The sequence below is a fragment of the Humulus lupulus genome, chromosome 8, assembly GCF_963169125.1.
Source record: "Humulus lupulus chromosome 8, drHumLupu1.1, whole genome shotgun sequence".
Taxonomy (NCBI): Eukaryota; Viridiplantae; Streptophyta; class Magnoliopsida; order Rosales; family Cannabaceae; genus Humulus; species Humulus lupulus.
The window spans coordinates 65,099,660-65,105,845 of NC_084800.1; positions in this window are offsets into that span (position 1 = coordinate 65,099,660).

Here is a 6,186-nt window from a genome sequence, read left to right on the forward strand (position 1 = left end):
CATTATCTTTAGTGAGTTTAGAAACACAAACCAAATTCTTAGTAATGGTAGACACTTTTAACACAGAGTTTAGATGCAAGTGATTAGATGAAGAGGAAGGTAAATTGGTTGTACCAATATGAAAGATGTGTAATTTCTTACCATTTCCTACAGCAAGAGTTTAAGTTCCAGTGTATGGAAGAGCAGAATGTAACGGTTCCATTCCAAAGGCGACATGGTTGGTTGCCTCAGTATTAGCATACCACCTTTGATCATCAACAGAATCAGAACTGTTTGAGGCAATATAGGCTTGAGGGTCAGCTTCAATCTTATGCTCTGTCAGATAAGCCTTAGGGTTAATTTTGTGGTGCTTTAGGAGTGACAAAAGCTTTGTCAAACTTGTAATAACAAATCGTAGCAGTATGGCCATACTTCAAGCATACTTGACATAAAGGCCAAGAATTAGAAATTGGACTTCTAGAGTAAGTATGACTAGGATTTCTTGAAGAGGGCTCATGAGATTGACCACGGGCAGAGTAATAAGGAGGCATATACGAAGCAGGAGAACTAGTTCTTGATGAGCCAAATGTGAGGTTAGCATGCATCTTGGAGGAAATATTTGACAATTGATGATGTTGTTCAAGTCTACTCTTGTGGGCCATCAATAACACTTGAATTTCTTCAAGAGATTTCGTCTCACTGGTTGAGGTAATCCTAGACACCATGGGTTCATACACAGGTCCAAGACTATTGAGGAGTTGAAGCTCAATATCATTGTCATTAACCACATCCAGCTATGGCCAAACTGTCACAAAAATTTTTAATCTTGTCAACATAATCAGAAATGGAAAGAACTTAGCAATGAATTAGAGTGTGTAAGCTTTATTTATAGAACTTAAGAGTCAAAGATTCCAACTAAAAAGAGTAATAACTTTAACTAATTACATCATTAACCAATCTAACAACTTCCACGTAATCAAACTTGCAACAAAAAAATAACTAAGCAAACAATTTAACTAAGTCTTATGGTTATCATAATAAAATATTGCTCACTAACTTGTTTGAGATTGAGACTAGAAAAAAATCTTCTCCCTCATCCAAATTCGGATAGGTTAGTATTGAAAAATTCCTCTTCAAGTGCCTATTGGGAAATATCAAGAAACAGATTCCAAGGGAAATATCAGTTATTAAAACAAGCATGGAATTCAAAGGTCCATACCAAATTGAGTATGATGTTGAAGAACAATGTCAGAGATACTCCTCACCCAGGATAAACTTAAATTTTTGCAAGATAATACTTGTGTGTTCTGTTTGGATATTTATAAACTCCATATACAATTCTATATCAAAATTCGTAATACTGTATGAAGAAGAACAATGTGTGAAATCCCATCATCTTTGTCCATTTTGAGCTATTCCAATTCTTTCAATAGTACGTATCAGTCTTCTCCAATCCTTTCAATAGTACATATCAGTCTTCTCCTACAGATATGGTATTTTTGCTTTCAAAGAACACTCCAAAAACTCATAATAAGTTTTTCAGTCTTAAAAAGATTATAGAGAAACACTCACCACTACTCATATTCTGTGATAAAAAGGTAATAAAGAAGACAAATTTCACAGTCATTCGAGAAAGAGTCAAATACTGAAGTTAAAATTCTGAATATTAGAAAATAGAAACGTGTCCACGTAACAAAATCCGATTAGCACACATCATAGAAAGGTACAATCTTTTCTTTTCTAATGTTCATTTCAGGATGTGACAACAAATGAAACAAGTCAGCTTATAATTAAAGAGAGATTCCAAAAGCAAATTTTATTCTCTAATTACTCGACAGCATGAAATAGATTATTAAAAAATCATTCCACAATTTATGTTTAAAAGGAAACTAATTAATCACGTGCCTATTCATTAAAAAATGAATAAAATCTATCTTGCTTTTACTTTTATTAGAAAAAAATATTTGATACTTGAATATACCTACTAGTCTTTTTCTTTGAAGTGGAAGGAAATATTCATCAATAATAAGTGGATCGGACACATTTTATTACAAGAAGATAATGTTCATAGACCAAAATCAATCAATATAGTCTTACCATGTTGTTTACAATAATCATTAGAAAGAAACCCTTAAAAGAATCTTCAACCATGGGTCTAATGAGACACAAGCAATTAATCAAGCTTTCAACGAGTGCAAAATAAACTAGGTTTCTTCTCTATATAGGCAAATGATAGACACCAACTCCACCAATGGTTATCAGCCAATGAACTTTGAAAAGAAAGCGATAAATAACAACTCCATTATTCAAACAAGAAATAAATGACATAAAACAACGACCAATCATGCATAAGAGCCTCGATGCTAGAGCTTGGGATGCCACATAACACGAGATCAATAAAAAAATGAACAAACCCCCGAGCCAGATCTGAAGAAGATCTAGTCGAATGTTGTCTAACTTAGACTTGATGTTTAGATCTATTAAACAAGTGCAACAAAGTATCGTCAAACAAGCCACATACCCTAATAGTGAGTCTGTGAAATGGTAAGTGCAAAGCACCATTATTATGAAAATTAAAGACACTGAAACATGAACAATAAAACAATATAAAACTAGAAAATCATAACACAAACAAAGTAAAATCCTGTCAAATTCGAACAACAACCCATCCCTAAGATCTCCTTCTCTTCCGGTCACAACCACAAACCCTAGACTCTCTTCTCCCGTGACCCTCGAGCCCCCACCCCCACCCATGCAGGCCCGAACCAAGCGATCGCCATCTCAGACGAGAAAAATGCAACACAGCCACTAGTTGTGAGAGTGAACACACAGATATGAACCAGTCGGATACGAACCCCACGCGAAGAAGCTCGGATGCACAGAACGGAGAGAATATTAATAACATGCAGGCCACCATGATCCAAAATAACGGGAGATGCAAACCATCAGAAGAGGGAAGGAGAGCATGGCAGAGAGGAAATATGCTAGCCATGAAACTACTTATTGTGCAAATATCAACGCCTCCCCGACTAGAGTCACACCCATACCCTAAAAAGGGTCGGCGATCCCTGGCAGGAAGAAGCTCATAAAGGCTGGCGGCGGAGGCCTATGAAGATGAGAGGGGTTTTCTAAAAAATATTTTCATAAATTATTATTGGATTATATCTATTACTTTCTTTAGATACCAATAATATGATAATTTCAAATTACATCCTTATCACCACAACAAGAAAATTCAGTAAAAGTTGATTAGTAGTGGGTTTAAGTAATGAACTCAATTATAATGGCAAGTACAAACGACAAGAAAAAGAATGTGGATATGTACATATTGAGACTCAAGAGCAATGATACCCATTATGTTTGGCATGAGAGATTTTTGGAAGGATCGAGAAGGTAAAAGAGAGAAGGATGGAGAATAAAAATCATTTATTTAGTAGGAGCGAAAACTGTAACGCCCTGGTTACTCCAAGATAGTTACTGTGATCTTTGAACCATGCTTAACTCGCTAATCGAGTTCTTTGGTTAAAAAATGTGCATCTAGGTGTCATTAATAGGTTAAGGTGAAAAATCAATTAAAAGAAAATGATATATTTTATTTAAAACATAAAACTGGTCTTAGGCCTATAAAAACATTTACAAGTTATTTACAATCCAAAACGATCATTACAGTGTAAAATTTACAACCCGCCGACCTAAGTGACAAAAATAGGGTTAACACCTAGTCCCTCTGAGAAACTCCTTGGCCGTGGTGGTCAAGCGGCTGCATATGTACACATCACTACCTAAGCTCTCCACTCAAGGCTGGATGAGCTTTTCTTTCCCTTTACCTGCACCACATAGCACCCATGAGCCAAAGCCCAACAAGAAAACTCAATACTGCAAGAATATAGCATCAACCGATGACCATAATTGTAACGCCCTGGTTACCCCAGAATAGTTACGGTGAATGGTGGACCGGAAATTTGACTCGCTACCCGAGTCCTTTGGTCAAAAATGTGCTCTACGTGTAATTAACAGGTTAAGGTATAAAACCAGTAAAAAGGAAATGGAGATTTTCATTACAAACTGCTCTGCAGAGCTAAATAAAACATTTACAAGTTGTTCTCAGTACAAAATGGTCACTACTGTTTAAAATTTACAATCCTGCCGACCTAAGCGGCAAAAATAGGGTAAACCCCCTAGTTCCTCTGAGAACTCCTTGGCCGTGGTGGTCAAGCGGCCGCATATGTACACATCACCACATCAGCTCTCCACTCAAGGCTAGGTGAGCTTCTCTTTCCCTTTACCTGCACCACATAGCACCCATGAGCCATAGCCCAGCAAGAAAACATAACACTTTGCATAAACATTATCAAATGGTTATCATTATAATCACACTGAGCATAAAGCTTTCAAACAAATGAGTGAACATCACATGAGGTTCCGATAAACCATACTGAGTGATTGTCTAGCATGTCACTAATTCAAGTGGAAGAGTGGCTGTTGGGTAAGCCTCTAGCCTTCAACAGGTTCTGGTAAACCATACTGAGTGATTGTCAAGCATGTCACTATTTCAAATGGGAGAGTGGCTGCTAGGTAAGCCACTAGCCTCCAAGCGCTTATTTCATTCATCGACCCTCGGGGTCGGTCTGGCATTAATGCTCTTTGAGCCATTCAATGCTAATAGTTGATTAGATCCAATCTTTGTTGGCTTGCGTTACACGCTAAGGCCGTCCTGACTAATGAGTCAGCGCAGTGTGACCAATGCCCAATACCACTGCTGAACCTGACTAATAAGTCACAGCTTCACAGTTGATACTAGCACCTTTGCCAAATCTGACTAATGAGTCAGTACCATGCGTAAGTGAGCAACATATGCTAAACATTCTTTATTCAATCCAAGTCCATATTAACACAACCAACATGCCTCATGAATCTCCATGCATGTCACACTTGGGGTGCATTTTTCTTACCTCTGGTTCAAGCTAGAATGAGTAAAAGAATGACCCTTGAGAACGATCAACCTTTAGATTCCTTAGCGGTTACCTAATCATAACCAATTATAATCCATTAATAAAATAAATTAATAAATGGTTCACAATCTAAAATCACACTCCAGGGATCAATCCCCCACTCTTGGGATGCTTAAAATACTCAAACGGGGCAAATGAATCAAACCCCGAACCTTAAGGATCATTCCGAGCCCTTAAATGTGCTTGCTGAAAAATGGACTAGCGATGCAGCCCCATCAGAAGGGGCTGCAGCCCTGTGAGTGGCGCTGCAGCCCTAATAAATGGCGCTGCAGCCCTGAATAGCGCTGCTGCGCCCCAAGTGGCGCTGCTGCGCCCAGAACAGACCAGAAACTTTCTGGTTCATCTTCTTTGCGATTTTTCTTGAAACCAAACCCTCCAAACCAATCCAAAACCTCACCAAACACCCAATTCAACCCCTAAACCTCATCTACATCACACCCTCATCAAAACCCAATCAATCTTACATAAAAACTCCCATTGATTCCAACTATCCACACCAAAACTATAAGCTGAAAACTATAAAGTAAAACAGAGTATGGCTTGTTTTTCATGGATGAATCCTTACCTCAAATGGAATTAAAGTCCTTTTCAATGGGTGAACCGAGTCTACAACTCCCAAGCTTTGATTTCCTGGCTTGTATCTTCAAATTGAGACCAAAAACTTCAAAGGAAGAAAGAGAGAAATGGATGTACGGGAAGGGTAATGAAGTTGCTCTGTTTTTCCTCTGTTTCTATAGCCATCCAAAGCCATATAAATCCAAACCCAAATGACTAAAATACCCCTAGGTCTTTAAAAGTTTCTAAAGCCTTCCCAAGGGCAAAGTTGGTACTTTCGAACCTATACCGTTAATCATAATTAACGCTTCCCGATTCCCGCTACTCTCAAAATTCCCAAACACCAATAATTCATGTCCCGTTACCCTTTTTACTCCCGGCAACGTTCTAATCATTAAAACATCCCGAGACTCACCCCGAGCCTCGAACTTATTCCCGTTATGACTAAACCGCTACTTAAACATTTAAAGATCGTCTCATGCCGAATAGCTCGAACAAATCCACATTATAATGTGGCCTTAAAACATATCACCAACATGCGAACAAATAATCAATTTACCCTCAACGGGCCAAATTACCATCACACCCCTGTAATTAAAAACATGGACTCTCATGCATGCATTTCACATCATATCATAAT